The 21,167-nt window shown below is 43.0% G+C and overlaps 1 long non-coding RNA gene across 1 annotated transcript in view; it reads left to right on the forward strand.

The window, feature by feature from the left end:
* The window catches only part of LOC146863985 (uncharacterized), a 177,567-nt gene extending 158,434 nt beyond the window's left edge, over window positions 1-19,133 (forward strand). The window contains exon 5 of the long non-coding RNA XR_014976596.1: window positions 17,680-19,133. This is a non-coding gene — a long non-coding RNA (uncharacterized LOC146863985). The remainder of the gene's footprint in view (window positions 1-17,679) is intronic.
* Window positions 19,134-21,167: the final 2,034 nt, after the last annotated feature.

A 21,167-nucleotide genomic window follows, 5' to 3' on the forward strand; every position in this document is an offset into this window, starting at 1 on the left:
AGGACTGCTGAACAGGATTACCTGCTGAACACAGCGGGAGCTGCCAAAAAGTTATGCCAACTGACGATGCACCTTGGGGGGATAGATGAGCAGGTTGGTCCCTGTCTTCCCTTGGTTCTCAGAACAGTTTTTTGCCAAGTTTTGTCTTTTGGTTTCTGGGCACTTTTAACACCATCAGAAAGGGTCCAGGACTGGAGGGGCACCACTTAGGGGACTAGGACTCACACAGGCTGGGTCCAGGTGCAGGTTCAAAATAGTTGGAAAGGACCGTCCCTAGTTGTGTCTAAGAGATGCCCAATTTAGTGGGAGCAAATCACAAAAATTGACGGACTGGCATCACAGACCACCAGATGTCATGCTTCATCATCTGCCAGTCCTCGCCCTCTAAAAAACGCGTTTGATAGAGGGCGGGCATACACCTGAAGACAGGGATGCACTTCTAAACTAAGTGGGGGCCTAAACAAAAAAAGGAGTGAGTGAATTTAAAAACCATCATAGTATACCTGAACAATTTGTATTCTATGGGGTTACTATGTGGGATTAAAATATATAGGTGTGGTGAGTGGGGACCTTATCATCCCGTCGCCGCTGTGAATCAGTGATTGTTAATAGGGGGTCAACATGTTTCTGCCTGTATTGTCCACTTGGGTACGTGGCATTCGTCAGGACCTTAAATATTGGGCTCCAATCTTACCACTGGGGGCGTAGGCCTATAGCCAGCTGCCACCTGTTTAGAGAAACCCTATTGGAAAAACCTATTTGCCCCATGGGAGGGGTAGGGGGGAAATTCTTGTGGCCACATTAGTTCAAGGCGGATGCTAATGTGGCCACAAGGATTTCCCCCCTACCCCTCCCATGGGGCAAATAGGTTTTTCCAATAGGGTTTCTCTAAACAGGTGGCAGCTGGCTATAGGCCTACGCCCCCAGTGGTAAGATTGGAGCCCAATATTTAAGGTCCTGACGAATGCCACGTACCCAAGTGGACAATACAGGCAGAAACATGTTGACCCCCTATTAACAATCACTGATTCACAGCGGCGACGGGATGATAAGGTCCCCACTCACCGCACTTATATATTTTAATCCCACATAGTAACCCCATAGAATAAAAACTGTTCAGGTATACTATGATGGTTTTTAAATTCACTCACTCCTTTTTTTGTTTGGGCCCCCACTTAGTTTAGAAGTGCATCCCTGTCTTCAGGTGTATGCCCGCCCTCTATCAAACACGGTTTTTAGAGGGCGAGGACTGGCAGATGATGAAGCATGACACCTGGTGGTGTGTGATGCCAGTCCGTCAATTTTTGTGATTTGCCCCCACTAAATTGGGCATCTCTTAGACACAACTAGGGACGGTCCTTTCTGTGGTTCATAGCTTTGGTTGGAGGCTGACCGTTCTCTAGTGCCCTAACGCCTCTAGTTCCCTCCCCGGACCAGACCCTGGGTGTAACTGTGGTTCTTTCCTTTTTCAAAATAGTTGGAGCCTTTTCTGTCCCAGAGGCTCAGGTCGAGTGGCTAGCCAACTAGCCCTTGGAATCTCTCTGGTAGTCGTGTGTTCAAGCAGAGAAACAGCTCTCGGTCAGTAGGGCAGGCCTCTGAGGTTTCAAGCCAGGCTACAGGCAGCAAAGTAGTTATTTCAAGTTGTGCCAACATCTCAGCAGGCCACAGAACCATGCTGTACTCTGGGAGTCTTTCCACAGGTCCAGAAAGTGAACGGAGGAGTGGATATGAGGTCCTATTTTTATACCTGATGCCTTCTTTGACGTAGAATAATTTTCTAAACGGTTCCTTTTGAAGTTCTTGAATTTTTCATCTTCCTCTGTCCTGGCTTCTGGCTACCTGCATGAATAATGCAGGGGTGAAAAGTCCTTTGTGTGAAGGCAGAGCACAGCCTATTCAGTTTCAAGGGAGGCTGTGCCCACCTCTCCCCCGGCCGAGTTGGAACATCTATACCCTCTATTGTGTGGCTGTCTGGGAGGAATAAACAAAGTCCAACTGCCAACTACACCCAGCCATGTGATCCAGGTACATACTGCAGACAGCAAATAGTTAGGGGAGGTAAATGCCAACTTTCTTTGTTGAAACCATGACTGGTTTTGAGTACATGTATAGTAATGTGCATCGTAATGTGCTTGTGGTAAAAATTGTGTTGATTGTTTGTTTAACTGTCGTAATATTAATGTTTTCCTTGTTCTGAACATTTTAAAAAAACAAATGACCTTGTTTTTTGAAAACTGAAAAAATTAGTTAATAAATACTCCAGACTAGGCTGGGGCAAAAATTTTGTTCCGTTCGTGGAAATTGCGATAATTTGACATTTTCGCGTTCCGCGGAAAGCGCGAAAATGTCAAAATTTCCGCATTCCGCAGCTTGGCGATAATTTGTTTCTTGCTCGCGCTGTAAAATAATATAATCTCGCGCGTGCGCGATCGCCTTACCTGAATCCCTGCGTTCGCCGACAAGTTTTCTTGATCCGGTCGCGTTCTCCATGAGATGTTGTATTGTTTTTAGCCATTTGCGCTGTCTCGCGACAGTTCGCGCCCGCAGTGACATCATGCGTCGCGCGATCACGTCTTTCTTCTCGCGATCATGCACCGCGAGACAACTGAAAACAAGATGGCCGCGCCCTCGAGCAACCACATGGGTAAGTTGGTGAGCCGCAACCATGCAGACAATCTCGCGAACATGCGGGGAAAAAACTTCCGCATCTTCGCGATATTTCCGCGTGTTTGCGATAATTTTTAACATTTTCGCAATAATTTGCGAAAGTGGATTTCGCAAATTCCGTCCACCCCTACTCCAGACTATAGAACTGTTTTGTGGTTTGCTGTTAAACTAATGGTAGTGGCAAATGTGATGACTAGATTACCTTGTTGTTAATTAACTTTCTAAAAGTGGTATTTTCAAAATTTTAACTGAACATCAGACTTTACCATTAAAGAGGATTTTTATAATAACAATTTTTCAGACACCAAACTTGAAATGTTTAGCTGTTACCAATCAAATGTTAGCACTTATTAAATGTACTACGGCAACCCAATGTTATCGTACAAGAGATGTAGGCGAGAGTTTTTCACTAACAGGACATGTATAACTCATAAGTACATGTCTAACCTTTTAATTACAATGCACTCTGCCTTGTGAGCTACCTAGGTCCCACCTTAGGGGTGACGCAAATGCATTAAAAGGGAAGTTTAAGGGTTGTATGGGGGTTATCATGCAAAGTCTGCTTGGCAGTTTAAAACTGCATTCAGGCAGCAGCGTTAGGCCTGGTACACATATGTTAAGAGGCTACTTAAGTGGGTTGCAAAATAAATGCTGCAGGTCCACTAATAGCATTTAATGTATAGGCCCTATGTATATGGTATACCAATGTACAAGTGAATTTTCTGAAAATTAAATATGCCAATCAGTTGTAAGCCAATTTTACCATGGTTAAGGAAGAGAGCACAAGCCCTTTAACACTGGTTAGCAGTGGTAAAGAGCACAGAGTCCTAGAGCCAAGAAAAACGAATTACAGCAAAAAGTGGAGGGTAAAGGCAAAACATATGGGGGAAGACCACTTCACGGCTGACAGGTCTATCACTGTATATCTGTCTATTTATCTAAAACAATAAAGGTTAAGGGAACATTATAGTTAGGTGGCAATGGCAGTTAAGACAAACCGTTTTAAACTAACAAAAAAATTGAAATTCACCAGTTATAATTATCAAGTAACTGTAACTCGTGCCCTAAAGTAACTATTACTCATGCCCCCACTATGCAGTGTTGTTATCATTGATATCATTTCAGATGTTCCAGTATTGTTATCAATGATGTCATAGAACATGTCATGAATGATGTAATATGTGAGGTAATTAGCAGGGCATGGCGAGGGCGCCAGTTATAGTTACTTAAGGGTAAAATAGGGTCCTCGGTTATCAGTAAAACATATTCGACAACTCAGAGTTTGAATCATCATTATAATGTTAATAACAACCCACTTGTAAGAAAACATTGAGTAGATTCTGCACTGTTGCTATCGTGAGATGTGTACAATAATATGAAACAATAAACCACACGTAAGTGAAACAGTGCTAAACTCAGCAACATAAATATAGTGGAAGGGTTTTGGAAATTACTTACATTGGGAACACAAGGGAGTCCATTCACAATACGGGAACACTAAGAAAATTGTCCGTTACATCATCTTGGCTTCGATCGCTGAGAGTCTTTGGGGATAGAAGATGAACAAGGTGATGAGAAGGAAGGGGGAATTAGCAGGAGCGAAATGACAGCAGCATCAGAACAGCTTCCATGTCAACTAACATGGAGTTTTGTGAAATTGTGGCACAACTAAATTACATTAATAAATACATTTCTCTAAGTCATATTAAACTTGTTTTAACTGCAATATTAATAATTGAGCCTTTGTGTATTATATCAATCATGTAAATTAATAATTCTCACTATTCATTGTCATTCAAAACTATGAACTTTAAAAAAAAACTCTAACAGTTACGTATGGACAATTACATGGAACAGCTATGGCTACCTGCTTCAGCCCCAGTCATGTCTATTTGAATATGGGCTAGTGGGAGGAATAGCTGCTACTTACAAAATATCATTAAGCCATGGAAGAAAGTGTCATTATGTGGTTAAGGTTCATAGATGACCTCTTCACTATTTGGTGGAGTTCAGAACAAGAAATTACAGCCTTCATTAGAGAAATTAATATCAATGATTTAAACCTAAACGTTATGGCTAATATTAAAAAAATAAATTGTGTTCCTGGATGTGAAAGTTGAGATTATAGATGGGAAAACAGAAAGTCAGTGTAAGGAAAATCCTTTTTTACATGATCACCCCCAATTTTTGGACTGATGCTGCTAGTTTTTTTACTCTGTTGAACTGTGGCCCTGCTGCATGTGTACAGTTGACTAGTCACTAATTGGCATATTTCTGCTTACCTTTAAGCCCCTAGTATATGGCACCGTGTGTACTCAGAGTGTGCAAGTTCAATAGCAGTAGTGGGTTGCAGTGCTTATTTTGCCACTACTAAAGTGACTGTATAAGACATGACCCTAATCCTGCCCCAGCAGCCTAACATAGCAGTTTTTAATTGTTTTGACTTGTTAAAAATCACCCTTTTAACATGTCAAAACCATCCTTATTAATACTCATAGGTTGCATCTAGGGTAGGCCCTAAATGTTTATAGGGCAGGGTGCATGGTATTTAAAAATAGGACGTGTTCCTTAAGATTTACATATCCTGGCAGTGAAATATCGCCAATGTTTTTTTCACTCAGGTAAGGTTGGCTTCTCCATAGAAAAGCACTGGGTTTCATATTAACATATTAACATCTTATAATGTGTCAATTCAGTTTGGAAATAGCTAAAACTCAAGGTCTAAAATTAATAGGGATTTAAAATCCAATTGATGGTAAAGGCAGATTATTAATCACCATTTTAAAAATACCACTTTAAGAAAGTTAGCATTGTCATGCCTAACGTCTCTGGTAGCCTTTTCAGAGTTAATCTCCAGCTGTAATCTGGCAGTCTGCTGGGAGGTGTGAATGACTAACAGGATTAGGAACAAAAGAGTCTTGGCTTGAGGGAGATGTAGCCTTCTCCTGGCAGGATGACCTGGGGGATGTGCCCACCGACTGCACTGCTTCAAAGTGGCATCCCCTGTCACAGGCAGATGCAACTCACACTTAGGCCTCACACCTCGGCCTATCCCTGCCATTGTCCAAGGAGCCAAAGTGGCACTATCTCTGTGGGGGAAAAACATGTTCCAGAACGAGTATGCAAGGGGAGTTTCTAATTTTTTTGACACACCTTATCGGTGTGCCCAGTGTTATGACCAGGGGAAGAACGATTCTGCCATGTTGGATTGAGGCAGAGCAGGTCACTGAGAGATTGTTTTGAAGATTGTTTAGGACCAGGATATGATTATCAAAAGTGGTTAGGGTTGCCATCAGCCAGGGAGCTCCCCACCCACAAACCAGTGCCAGGTATATAAGTGGCACTCCTGTGTACCTTCTTCAGAACACCTCTGGACTTGTTGACTGTACCTGCCATGGAGAGAAACTCAAGGGTTGGACCTGCTCCCCACTTGTACACATAATTGAAGAGTAGACTCCAAGGCTAGTTGGTGAAGATATGACCAGAAAGCCACAACAGAGCTGCCATGTCAACCCTGTTAGGGCCCAGAAACACAAAAGCTGTAAGAACCCCAAGACTCTGGTGAAACCAGCTGTCCATTTCCAACTGGATTTGCCTTTGTCTCTGCTGCTGGCTTCCAGAGATTGAGTCATAACCAAGAAGTGCCCAACATGGTCCTGGACACTTGACTTAGAGTGTACTCGTTTTCCCACCAAGATTGCAAAACTGGACACTTAGGAACCTTATCTGAACTTTTCAAAAAAAGAACTAGGGGCTGCCACCAAACTGCCTCCAAGCAACAGCCACCAATATTGAATTGCCAGTCAGGTTCAACTTGTTGGTTTGCTATGCTGAGATGTTCCAGATATCCCAAAATATTTCTCAGGCTAAATAAATAGAACTTCACTAGGACCAACGCCGAGCAGCACCTGGCCGAGGACGATGCCGTCCTGGGCCTGATCTTTAGATTTTGCCTGCTGGGAGTTTTCTCACCTTTGACAACCAGAGTCTAACACTTCCTGCCAATTCCGAGGCCCCCACTGAGGTCTTGCACTGCAGTCAGCAGCCGTTGACGAGTCTTACTTTCGATTCAGCTGGCATCCAGACCCACAGACCCACCGACGAGTTTTGATGCAGATTTACATTGAGAAAAAGACTAAGGCAGAAGGTAAACTTTCCACATGGCTGAATCTGGTCTGTTCCATCATGGTCGGCCATAACTTTTGACTTTGGCCTGGTCTAGCATGGCCAGATACCCGCAGTTGGCACTTTGGGCATTTTAGTGCTTGGAACAACAGAAACTCTGAAAAATCATATCTCTGGTTCCCTACATGCGATTTGTGTCATGTTGGTGTCTATTTGGTCATTAAAATTGTATTAAATGGAGCTGGTAAGGAATAGAGCTATTATTAGTTGAAGAGGACTACCATCCACATCAATTAATAATCCACTTTCCCACATACAGTATGTAAAGTTTCCGCAATATGTATTGAGATGTACTGGCTCCATATCAAGGCCAGAATCAAATTCAAGATACGCTGTTTAGCCTTCAAAGTAATCCATTCAGAAGTTCCAACTTACTTTGCCAACCTTCTCAAGACGACAGGCGAACCAACGAACCTGAGAAGTAGAGAAAACCTTCTCTTGTAAATTAATGACCATTGATAACACCTCTCCCCGGTGATGCATCCATGTTCCCCTTATACATTTTCAATAAGGTAAGGCTGTCAGTACAATGTTGGGCCCAAAGAATTCCCAACTCTTCACAAGGCCATCACTTGCCACCTCATACAACATGTCCCAGATAACACAACAAATAACATTTCACATCATCAATGATATCAGTACTTTAAGTGCAGTTGTAAAGGTGTAGTACTGTTGTTTAATGGATATTCTTATAAAGTATTAAAGGAGAATAAATGTTATCATAGTTCCACACTTGAGCGAAACACATACTTGGCAATATTAGTTATCTCATAGTTGAAAGGCTGCAGTACCACTTCCTTCATCTCGATGTACCTGCAGATGATACTTATAGAAAGATGGGTGCTTTTCTACTGCCATTAAGCTGATGAAGATTATACTAATAATTCTATATCTGAAGGTAATAATCATTGGTGCATACCTCACCGTAACTGGTGAATTAAAAAAATCGCTTTTGATCAAAATTACAGCATTCCTTCAACTAAAGTTTTAACAAGAAAATTAGCCTAAACACATTGAACTGTAACCTGTCTTACTAGATAACGAAAGGTCTGATTCACAAAGGGAATTGTAAATCTGTACTGGCAGAACACTCTGATTTATGACCTTATGACTTTTGCCTATGCACAAAACACCTCAGTAGTTGTCTGGAAAGCTGCTCTAATCCTACCTTTCCAGCTGTTAATCATAGGAATTTCATGTGACTCTCTTTCGGTATCCATTTCACCAATACAAACTAGTTCAAGTAATTCAGTTAAGAATTCAGGAATGGGAGCTCTGCTGTCAGTTACACAATTTTATTATGCTTGTCTCTGTAGTTGAAACATTTTTTCACATGGAGAACTCCTTTTCCTCGTGACCCCACACTGTATGGGGTGTTCTGTTCACTTTCCCTTAAGGGAAAGGGATTTTGTTATGTCCTTCTTCTCCTTTTCCCTTGGAAGTTTTGTCAGCCTGTGTTTCACCTTAGAATGCAGGCGCTTCTTTACCAACCTGCTCTGTCTCCGTGAAACCCATGCTCACAAAACTTCCAAAGGAGAAAAAGAAGTTCACAACACACCTCCCTTTTTCCAAACATAAGTAAGAAGCTGCTGTTGATGGTAACAAATGACAAAGATAAACAAAGAACTAAAATAAAAAAATAAAGATAAACAATCGAGAAAACTACATCCCCAAGTAGCCAACAAAACGATGGCAATCAATACCTATAAATGCATAATGCAATCTTTGAATTTTGACAATAAACTCCACCTATGTACATTCTGCGTCACAGCTGATGGAGTGAAAGTTTCGTATTTGCATTTTACTCATTTTTAGGGGTGCATTATAATCATGTGTAGAGAGCAGCCATATATAATCCTGCTTTGTGTAAATTTGAGTGTTAGAATTGTGAATCGCATTAACATATCTTCTTGAAATATTTTAGTTTACTGACAGTTAGTATGAAGAGTTAACATAGGAAATAATTGTAACTTACAGAAAACGCCAATATGAAGAAACCGCGTTGAGAAGTTTGACACTACTCATGTATTAGATGTGTTTAATAATAATTATATTTTCCATAGTTAGGTAAATGTGTTAGTCAAAATGCAAGATTAATTATGTAACTCAGAATGTTAAATGAGATGTTCTTATGTTAGCCAAAGTCTTAGGCCTGAATTGCAACCCCTGACAACTCTCGCTTTAGGACTAATGTTCTGAATTTCATGTTTACTGTGGAAGCTGTTATTTCTCAAGTTTTGCATTGCAAGTAGAGAAGCATTCTTTTAGGCAAAGTAATGTCTTTGTTTTAGCGATACCAAAGGGGATGAGGGGGATGATGGACGGAGCGTTTGAGCTAATCAAACACTTACCCACAGTCAACTGATCTGGGTTTAATCCATCATCATTCTTTAGCTCACTCCACCACCCCAGTTCAAACATGGCCGTATGCAAATCAGTCTGACCCTGTGCCTCATGGGAACAGTCCAGCCCGAACTGCCAAGACATGTCTTCCATGGACCGGAAACAAGCATCCTGGGACCGGTTTCGGGTTCATAACCCTCATCAGCCAGGCAATCTTGAATCCAGTGGCAAAGTGAGCAAGGGACCCACGTCTGGGCATACCCTGCCAACTTAGGGCGAACAAAGCGATACCAAAGGGGATGATGGACGGAGCGTTTGAGCTAATCAAACACTCACCCCCAGTCAACTGATCTGGGTTTAATCCATCATCACTCTTTAGCTCACTCCACCACCCTAGTTCAGACATGGCCATATACAAATCAGTCTGACCCTGTGCCTCATGGGAACAGTCCGGCCCGAACTGCCAAGCCATGTCTTCCCTGGACTGGTAAACAAGCATCCTGGGACCGGTTTCGGGTTCATAACCCTCATCAGCCAGGCTATCTTGAATCCAGTGGCAAAGTGAGGACCTGGCTTGGCAGTTCGGGCTGGACTGTATCCATGAGGCACAGGGTCAAGACTGATTTGATAATGGCTGGGTTCAAACTGCAACAGCATGGTGAGCAAGAAAACAATGGATTTAGGCCCAGATCTCTGTACTGGGGTGAATGTATGACATTGTTCTGCATTCTGTCCATCAACTGTTGTATTTGCATTTGTTTTAGCAGCTAAGCAAGGAGAGAAGTAGTTACAAATGAATGGTTTGGAGTCGATAAAGGAAAGAAGTTGGTTTCACACGGGTGACGACATGGGAACCGAGGACAAATTGTTGCAAGGGATGTACATGGAGAACACCATGGAAAAGTATGCTCATGACTGTACCTACTGTGGAGTACGTGCGAGGAACGCATCATGGGAATTCTACCTGTGGATAACTGGTTGTTGGAATTAGGGATAGTGCCCACATCTTATTTGCCTTTGGAGAGGGAGCATCACAGAACAAGCTCTTCCTCCTGTGATAGTGGCTTTATGCTGCCTGACCCATCTTAACGGTGGAGAGACTTCTTAGGAAGACTCCATGACTGACACCTTCCTTCTTGATCCAAAATGATTACTCTTTAACGTAGGGATGTCACCATAGCGAAAGAGTAGGGATAGATTGTAATGCTCTTCATTCATCAACCCTCGATTCGGGGGCGCTTGGCCTTTTGCTTCTTGATTGTTTGTATCTTCCTTCTCAGATTAATAGTTTTTATCATGTTGATTCATTTGAATTGGATGCGTACATTTGGCTTCATGCGGTTTCCTTTATGTTTCTATACCCTCGTATTGAGGTGTATTTCTGTTCAATTATTTTTGGCTTAGTAATAAACTTAACTAACCTTCCTTAATTGTCCCTTGGTTATTAATAATAACCAAGGGACAATTAAGGAAGGTTAGTCAATTTAAAAACATGGATTCCAGATACATAAAACTTTTATGTATCTGGAAGCCATGTTTTTAAATTGACTGAGCATTAATGATTTTCTCCTCTTTATGCTTTCATGCTGCCTAAAAGAATCATCGGAGTGCATCTCTAAAAAAGTTCCTGAATGACTAGAAATGGCTCTTTCACAGGTGAAAAATTGTTATGAATCATTTTGCTATCTGACAAGTCCAGAGCGCGGCACTTATTTATAGTCATATCCACAACAGTCCTGAAATCATTGCAAGCCTGCACAACTCTCTCACAATTCTACCACTGTCCTTTAGACACTTTCACTGCACTTGCATTCTCACTCCCTACCTTTACTTTGTAAGCAGGACTGTACATCAGACAACCTTTACCTGCTTTAGTCTCTGGGAGGTAAACTTTCACTGAATAATTTTTTATTAAACACACTCACTGTAGTTCTCCTGATGGAATCAAATCTAGTCTTAATCCCGTTGCGGCTTTCTACCAGTTTATCTCTTATGTTCTTAAGCTTGTGATCAAAATTGCAATCAAACTCAACACCCGTTTTCCTATAAATTATGTTTCTCAGCTTATCAAAACATAGTAAATCTTGCGAATATTTTCCTTTCAAAGCATAAAACAGTGTAACACCTGTGATACTAAGTGGTATGTTTTGATATTACCATAGCGTGGCCCTAATAGCATATGCTGCTTTGACTCCTACCACTCCTGATACATTCACAGATCACCTTGTCAATCCTCTCTTTCAGATCACAGGTTTGTGGATGATAAAGACTGTTATATTTATGGTTAATACGAGCCCTGTCCAAGAACTACTTCATTTTTTTAAAGACAAACTGCACATCATCAATATATAATATAATTTGCATGGAAAACCTTCTCTCACAAAGATAACACTAAGAAACCTAGTAACACTAAGGTGCCTGTTTACAAGCCCTCAGCACATCTTGAGCGTCACATTTTTTCAACACTCTGGTAGCGCAGCGCAATTTCCCATATTTACAAGGTGGCGCTAAGCTTAATGCCATCTTGTAAATATGCCCCTTTCGCCACAGTCCACTGCAGCAAAGGAGAGTGCAATGGGTGTTGCTGTGGATGTTCCACGGCAACACCCCTGCTGAGGCAGTGCCAAAAATGAACGCCATGGAATATCAAAAGTTAGAATGGGGCAACGAGGAGAAATTAATAATGTCTCCTCCTTTTTTGCTCTTTCCATGTGTGCTACATTCTGCATCAGTCAATATACCTGTGATTGCCAAGGTGATTGATATCATCAACAATTAAAATGCTTTTAGTGAAAAACTCCAAGCCATGCAGGTCATCAGTCCCCGAACGTGATTGGTTTGGTTGGCAGTCACTATTAAAATTCAAAATGGTGGTACATTCATGTAATGATGCGAGAAAATGATGAAATGCGCTCTCTGGTCACAATGCGACTTCTGTTTTGATTGTTGATATGATGCGCATTTGCAACCCGCCACACCGCACAGCTGCAATAGCTGCCTCAAAAATACCCCAGCAGTTGCCTATGACAGTACTCAATCTCCCGCTATGAGAACAGTACCTTAGAGAAGAAACTGTACTTTACCACATCTATATCTCTCAGTATCTCAATTACTGTGCAGCTTGCAAAGTCACGATCACTCATCTCCAGACGCAGTGCAACTAGGTGAGAGTTTGCTTTCAAGAAAAAGGTTACAAAAGGCAACTGAGTGGGGGCAGCCGTTTTCTGCCAACTACTCTCTTTTGCCAACCTCCCCTGTCTCATGAGAATGAATTCTAAGGTAGAACACACGCTCATACAATTTCCAAAGGAAAAGGAGAAAAAGGACATAACAAATTTACTCCTGGCTGTGACTGGTTTAAATATACAACCATTTACAGGGTGCTAATCAGTCAGAGGGCTCACTGTTGGAAAGAGGATTGTTAGTAGTGGCAAATGTATATCTGTCATGGGTAATAGGGCTGCTAACACAGCCTAGGGCTCAGAATAGGTCTTTGAAAATTATCCCTATATTCAAGCCTTGGTATCTTGGCTGCGAGCAGGCAGGCTTAACTTCAAAGATAGGTATGTAAAGCATTTAAAAACACCAATTCAGTAAATAATTAAGACACAGCACACACTAAAAATCCAAAACCAATTTATAAAAAAATGAAATATTTCTAACTTTAAAATGACAACAAAACAAACAAATCCAATGTACAGAACCGGAGATATGAATTTTTAAAGATTTAGCACTACATATCACATAGAAACGTATAGAGCCTATTGGAACATCTGGTCGCGCTAGACCAGGACAAAGTAAAAGTTTCAGGCCAACCGGGAGGGAACCCTACGCGGCTACCCCTCGTGGTCAAAGTTTTTATTTCCTGACTGAACCTATCTGGAGCTTTTCTTCCTGGGACCCCTCGAAGCTCTCAGCCAGTCCAGATTCAGTGAGGTTTAACCAGCTTGCCGTGCGCCGAGCTGCTTGTTAAACTTATGGAAGTGGCACCTCTGGAGCTTTCCAGCAGGATAACCCAGGGATCCTAGCTGTCTTGCGGATGAAGGTAGGCGGCTTGGCTCTCGTGGTTGGTCCTGGGCACCATTTCTACAGTCGGACTAGAAACGTTAATGGAGCTTTTTCTTGCAGGGTCCCTCGATGCTCTTCACCAGGCCAGATTCTGTGAGGGTTCTCTGGCTTGGGTTTCAGCCTTCTGCTGGTCGAACTCTGAAAGTCGGACCTCCAGAGCTTTTCAGCGGGACAAATTTGGACAGCAGGCCGGCTCGCAGTTGAGGGTCACTGTCTTGGCTGACCAGGTCGAGTCGGTCTACTTATGGAGCTTTTTTCTAACGTTGCTCCAAATTTCTCCATATTTGTGGAAATTCTTCCTGAAGTTCCCCAAAGGGTCCCAAAGTTCCCAAAAGGTCTGGAAGCACCAAGACGGTCCTTGAAAATTTGGGATTTCAGTTCCCACAATCCACTTGGACAAAACCCTTACAAATCCACTGGTAGTACTCCAGGCTGAGGATTCTTGGTGGTGATGTTCCAGGTAAGCTCTGTTAACCTGTAGCTTGCAGGGAGTCCACTCTTTAGTCCTTTGGAAGCAAGGTAGTCCACAGGGCTGTCATTCTAGATTGTACAGCAGGCACAGTCTTCAGAGTGCCGTGCCTAGTTGGTGCAAATCAAACTTCTCAGCCTGAACCCTCTTCCTTCCTTGAGGTTTAAGCAGCAGACCTGAGAGGCTCTGCCCCTCTCAGATAATTATTTCTGGGTGAACCAGGAGGGCACCCCTGTCCAGTGAGCTGCAGGGTAACACCGCAGGGTATGACCACATCCTCCAAAGTGTGGAACTATTTTCTCCCAGAAAGCACAATTTCTCCAAAAATTCATCATGGTTGATTATCCAGCAAGGGGAGAAGAGCTGGCTAGACACACCCCCAGGATGGTTAATCTCCATAGTCTTTCCCCAATGCATCTGCTCATTCCTTCCTTAATCCCACCATCTGGCTGGGTTCAAACAGTAGAGGTGTAAATGAAACTATTTTCTTCTGCCTGTCTCCTTTCGTTGAAGACTATGGTTTACGACCCCTCCTCCTGCTCTGGCATTCCTATGTAGCAGAACCCTGCCCTCCCAAAAGAGCTATCTAACCCTAAGGGCTCTTTTTCACCTCATCAAAGGAGCCGGGCTAATCCACCTAACTATGATCAATCAGGACAGACCACTGGAAGGCTGAATTTTGGCTTTAAGGCTAGAAAGTCTTATAACTTTTTGTCTGTACATTGTAGGAGAAATTCAACAATACCATATTGTTGGATTTATCAATACCATTTTGGGAAGTCCTTGAATGCTATTTTTATGATTCTACTAGCGGGAATTATTAGTTGATAACTTCTTTCAGTGTTAACCTATGTGGTAGGGGAATTGCAATTGGAAAATGACTTGGGCCATTTTTCCAACAGCAGGGCTTATAAAACCATCTTTTACAAGGGTCCTGCCCATCTGTATGACCCCCCACCCCTGGAACACCTAGGGGAGACTGTAGGGGTTCTGAATATGTATACATATTGCATATCCGCACTCCACAGTGCTCCTAGAACAAAAGTCAATTTTGTGAAACACTTTACCACAATGTTGGAAATGTAAAGGTGCAATTTCACTTAACCCAGATCATCTAAAACTCATTTATAAGGGTCCTCCTCAGAAATACCTGACCCCCCCCCCTACCCCTGCCCAAACATTGTAGTTTAATAATTTTGTAATGCCCCAAACACCAAAGTTGAGTTTGGGCACAATTTGCATTTTAAAAGCAGCCCTGTAAGACAGGCTTCAGCAGTGCACACATGCAAGTGTGGAAAGGGCTTCTAGCTTCTATACTGTCATGCCCTATTATATACTAGGGACTTAAAGGTAGTTTCAATCCCCCTGCCTTATTAAGTACCAGGGCCTTATAGGGTAGGTCATGCCAATCGCTGGGGTACCCTAACCCATAGTGTACCCTAGTGTGTGTAGGTGTTTTCATTGTATTCTAAGTGTCTCTGTCAGCATAGCACTGGCCCTGGGCCTGGTTAAGCAGAGCCCAGGGTCAGCCAGAGTCTACCAGTACCAGTCAGCAAAATGTTGGGGGATTCCTAGGGCACAGGATGACTTTGCAACAAAGTTGCTTTTGTGGATGTTCACAAACCTACAAAGCACAATACCCCTTTGTCCTCAAACCACAATACACCTTCATCCTCCCATTTGCATAAGATTTTCTCCTGCATAATATTGTGATACCATGGAGCAATATTACGCTGGAGTACTTAAATCTATGCCTACATGCAGATCTTCTGTGAATGTGTTGCAAGTGTCCTTTATGATATCCACCTGGCCCGGGAGACCGTCTTTCCATAGACATTATTGTATGGCTCTGAGCAATACCACGTGGGCTCTGGGCACAGATTACACCCAGTGCCCCGGACAGTTGGCCCTATAACCTTTTTCCATGGTCATCTGACAGTAGGAATAGAGCCAGATCATTCAGCCACACCCATGGCGCAGCGCGGTGCCACAAGTCATTTTGCTGGGCCGAGCTTCATCATTTTCAAAACGCAGAAATGTACCTTATTCACAAGAATACGGTGCATCTCTGTGCTCACCCCTGCTCCGGCGCTAAAAATGCTGCCTAGGGCCAGCGCACGCACCCTTGCACCATGTTGCAAGGATGCCTGCATTGCAGGTTGATTGTGTTTGTGCATCTTCCTGCGCAAAAACAATCATTAATGGCATTTTGCTCTTTCTATGCAGCACAAATAAATAAAGCAAAAACCGAGGAGAAACAAAAGTATTTCTCCTCGCTGCACCACTTTAGTGCCTACTTTTTAAAGGTGTTAGTTTGTGGCACTGCCTCAGAGTTACAGATCTATGTAAACCTGTAGCAGTGTCAAGAATCCATAGGTGTTGCTGTGAAAGCCCATATAAAAGACCCATTGCACACCCTTTGCTGCAGAAAACTGCTTTGCAGAGGGTCATACACTGCTGTGTTAAGCCACACAAAGTGGCTGAGCGCGGACCTGTTTCAAAACGGGATTGCATAGCGCACTCAAAAAGCGTAGCGCTCCAGTGGTGCCAGGTGCTTGTAAATATGCCCTCCAGTGTCCAGGCTCCCATTCCTTGCTAACACAAGCTTTGGCTTTCTGTCTCACCCTAGAAATGACCCCTGGAACAAGAGCTCTAAGCTCATGGTCGGCCACCATACCAAGTGTAAAAAGAACAATTGATGGACAGAACAATGTCATACAGTCACCCCAGTACCGAGATATGGGCCTAAATCCATCGTTTTTTTGCTCACCATGCCATTCCCGTTTGGGCCCAGCCATATGCAAATCAGTCTTGACCCTGCGCCCCAATGGGAACAATCCAGCCTGAACTGCCAGGCCATGTCCTCCCCGGACTGGAAACAAGCATCCTAGGATCGTTTTCGGGCTTTCAGCCCTCATCAGCCAGGATAACTTGACTCCAGTGGCATGGAGACACGGGACCCACGTCTGAGCATACCCCGTCATACTTGGGGTGACAAATGCAAAAAGAACAATTGATGGACAGAATGCAGAACAATGTCATACATTCATCCTTATACAGAGATCTGGACCTAAATCCATCGTTTTTTTGCTCACCATGCCATTCCAGTTTGGGCACAGGGTCAAGACTGATTTGCATATGGCCAGGTCTAAACTGGGTTGGCATGGTGAGCAAAAGAATGATGGATTTAACCCATATCTCTAGACTGGGGGATGAATGTTTTGATTTGTTCTGCATTCCGTCCATCAATTGTGTGTCTTTTACCATACCAAGTGGGCACACTGTGCAGGGTATCACTTCAGCTGTTTTTTTCTTTGAATACTTTTGGCCCTTAGATTTTACAATTTCCTATATACCTTTTTTAAGCATTTCCTAAGTATATTTGTCACCCTGAGTATTAAAAACCGTCCAAATTCTCGGTCATTCGCAGTCAACTAGATTCCTTCCATTTGCCACAGGTGGAAAGACATGCAAGCAAATCATTCAAAAATCATTAAAAATATCAGTGCTCAAAACTGGTATGTTTCTTACACATATATTTTGGCATTCATTTATTTTTATTCTCTCAAAAACTACCGGTCGGATTTACACTATGCATAGCAAATGCTACCTAAATAATATCAGGCTCTATTTGTTATGTCAGTTATTGGTGTGATTCTGAATTTGCCCTCCAGTTTTTGATGTGGTGGAGAAAAATATATCATATTCAACTTAGAATGGAAAATGCATCTTTGTGGATACCCCCGTATCTCATATCTCCTTTAAACAATGTGCGCGAATATTTTATAACAATCGCAAATCCATGCATGCTGTTTATAGGCTGTTTACAGTCATCAAACAGGCCAAGCGTATTAGCAATCAAATAACTTGTTTCCTGAATTTAGCAGCACTACATAAGCATCATTTCTCTTCTATAAGTAATAGTGTTATTTCTCCTTTCTCCACAGCCCTCTCAACAGAAATGAGGAAATACGACATCCGTGGTGTTATTCTACAATAAGATGCTCTTACAGAGAAGACTGAATACCAAAGGAATACTCTACTGTTAGCAATATGAGAAAAGAAAGGCGGGAAGGATGGATGGCAGCCATTTTGATTGCAGCGTTAAAGTTCAAGAAGCTGGATGGGAAAGTGAACCGCGAGGGTCAAATTTGGAACAGAGCCCACATTCTGTGTCTCAGAATTAATTAAGGGATGCATTTGGCTCTTAATTGGGGCTGGAAATTATGCTGAACAGTTAATATTTTTACAGCTGTTTTATTAATAACACACTCAGAGTATCCTGCCAGGATTTAGACTGAAATACCTCAGGAAAATGAAGGATGCACATAACAGATGGAAGAAAAGCGCTCCTCCAAACGCGCAGGAATATATTCCCATCTTGTTCAGGAGGAATTAAAAATAGAGCTATCCCCTGACGGGTAACCCAGATGACAGGAAGAGACAGGAAGGAGATTGCATGATATTTGTAAAGATAACAGTGGCACATGCATACGTAGATTAATATATGGACTCCCCGGAATTATAGGAGCGCTATTCAATTTCAGGCCTGGCTGACAGCCTCAGAACAAAGCTGGGCTGGTTAATAACACGCTGCAAAACCCAGAGATTGAACTGCTGTCTCATAATGTCACATCCCATGTGTTATTTCCATTCCTTTAGTGACGCCATCACAACACATTTCATGTCCAACGGATTCAGGCCTCAGAAAATGAAACAGCACATTAAGTACATGGTTGGCCGAGCGTGCTCTGCCCGGTTTATTTCTTAAGTCCTCCCTGATGGCTGGCAAAATGCTCAGCACTGATGTTTTGCATGGTGGGTTTGTTCTGCTCCTGTGCGACCACTAATGGAGAAATGTAAAGCTGTACCGGCATAATGTTATGCATGTCTCGCCCAAAGAATTATAGAGCATATCTAGATCTTTTCAGGCCACAGGGCCACAGGTTTGGAAAATCATGATATATGGTAAATGCATGTGCAGGACTTCATTTCTGTAGGTGGTTGAGGGTGATGGTCATCAACCCTCATCTTTGTGGACAGAAACGTCTTTGATGGCATCAGATTTTGACCCAGAGGAAGTGAGAGAGAGGCAGAATTGAAGAAAGAAGGATGGAGAGAAAAATAGGGAAACAGTGCCAAGGGCAGAAAGCAGGAATCAAACAGAACCTACAATAGTGAGATAAAGAGACAGAAAGTGTAGAGAGGTGAAAGAAAGAGGCATGAGATGGAATCAAGGCTGTGCATCCTAGTTTTTCAACCATCGCATCATTCAGGAGCGCAGCAGGGAGACTCCTAAGAAAAACTTTGGACCCTTCTTCCTTTTTGGACAAAATATTCACTGGTGCCTAGGTTTGTGAGCTGCATGCAGTGGCGGCCCATGAAGGTAGGTGTGGTGAGACGGGGCGGTGAGACGGGGCGGTGAGACGGGGCGGTGAGACGGGGCAGGGGAGAAAGGGGGTTGAAGTCAACATACAACGGGATAGTGAATGTATAACAAATAAAACCACTTACCTTGCACTCGCCGCATCGCCGATTCAGCGATGCGCGATGCGGCCAGCGCACAGTAACAGTGGCGTAAAGAAAATTTAAACTGCCCCCCTGCAAGGTACACAGAGGGGCCCCCACTCCGGATTTAATCCAAAGCTGTCAGGCCGGAGTACAGTGCTGAGGGGGCCCCCTGTAGCCTGGGGCCCCCCACACAGCGGGGCTGCGGGGGCCTGTGTTACGCCCCTGCACAGTAAGTGGTTTTATTTATTTATTGTATTTTCACTATCCCGTCGTATGTCAACTTCCAGACTCCAACCGCCCCCCCCCCCCAGCTCCGCCTCACCACACTTACCTGCACGAGCCACGACTGGTTGCATGTGTGCGGTCCTATGCCTTGAGACAGCTTGCTGCTGTTGTCACCCATTACTTCAGGAATGTGAGAGTGAAAGAGCCGAGACGAATGTCCCTATGATACCTCAAATGTGTGCACAATTCTTCTCACTAATTTGTTTTTATCTGAGTTTCCTATATATCCTCTATCATGAATAATATCTGGTTATTCTCCGCAGTGACATCACAACAGTGGCTATCTAAAGTGTTTAATCGCTGCTCTGTCGTTACAGGGGAAGTTCTTGTTACCCTGCGTACTGCCACGTCACCCAGCTCTCCAGTGGCCTGTGTGCTACTGTAGAATGGCATTTGGCAGTCTCACCTGCCATCTTTCATCTCTCCTGAGTCTCCACAGGCCTTCAGCATTAAGAACAACAATGGTGGAGCTATGCCTACGCCAACCTCCTTGGCTCCTTCCGGCGCAGGCCTCTACAGCCATGCGCCGACAGAGAGAAAACCTTCTGCAGTGATAATCACCTCTTGCCCAGCATCTGTCAGTGCAGTGCCATCTCTCCATTCTCAGAGATTGTGGCTGTGGACAGTAAGGTGACAAGATGGTAGATAGGGTGGTGTGGATGGGTGGCTGAACAGGTATTTTTTTCAATTTGGACATGGGGATATGTTGAGGGTGATGTGGGTGAGTATTGGGAAGAAAGTAATTTTTCTTTAATGTTTCATTTTGGGAGGGTTTGAGAATTTTTCAGATATTGGTGGAGTGTGTGGCAAGAAGCCAGGTCATTTTTAATGTTTGGAGTAGAAAGAGGGAATGTGTTGAGGATGGTGGAGGCGGGTGGCAGAGCGCAAGTCGTATTTTCAACATTTGAGGTACAGGTCATTTTATATACGGCTCCCTAATCACTCAACTGTCCCGACATATATGTTGGAAGCAGGAGAAGATGATATGGCGTCTCATTTAACTTAAAATTACAGATGTCTGAAATGTGAATAGCAGATATGTTGGAGGAAGGAGGCCTTGTCGTTCAATAGTAACCCGCGGTATCTGTAGGTTTTAACCAACTCCATTTGACGACCTTGTAGGTAGGAACCATTTGGCAATTTCGGTTTTCATGGGTTGTCTGAACATTTTAATGCTAATTTTGAGTGAAGACCATTCCGGAGTTTGAGTCCTTGTACATTGGGAGATCTCACCCCGTGTTTCACATTCTGGGAGATTAATCAATCCACCGGTATGGAGGAAGAATACAGATGAGTACCTGTATGCCAAGATATCAAAAATGACATTAACGTGCTCCCTTATATGAACTCTCAGACACAAACAAAAGTCAAAAGGAGAAACATTAAATAAAAGTTAAATATATTATAAAGGAATGAATTACAAATCTCGTCAACTCAGAGCTAATACCTGCAATGTAAGGTTCCTTTTTTAACTCACACACAGAGCAAACTGAGACAGATAAGCAGCAGTAAAAATAGTGCTGAGATAAATGTTTGGATGCAGATAGCCTGTATGAAAAAAAAGGGCTGCTACATTGAAAGAAGTGAGAGACAGAAGTGAGAGAAACAATTACAAAACAAAACAAAACAAGATGTTCTT

The sequence above is a fragment of the Triturus cristatus genome, chromosome 2_1 (assembly GCF_964204655.1).
Source record: "Triturus cristatus chromosome 2_1, aTriCri1.1, whole genome shotgun sequence".
NCBI classification, from domain to species: Eukaryota; Metazoa; Chordata; class Amphibia; order Caudata; family Salamandridae; genus Triturus; species Triturus cristatus.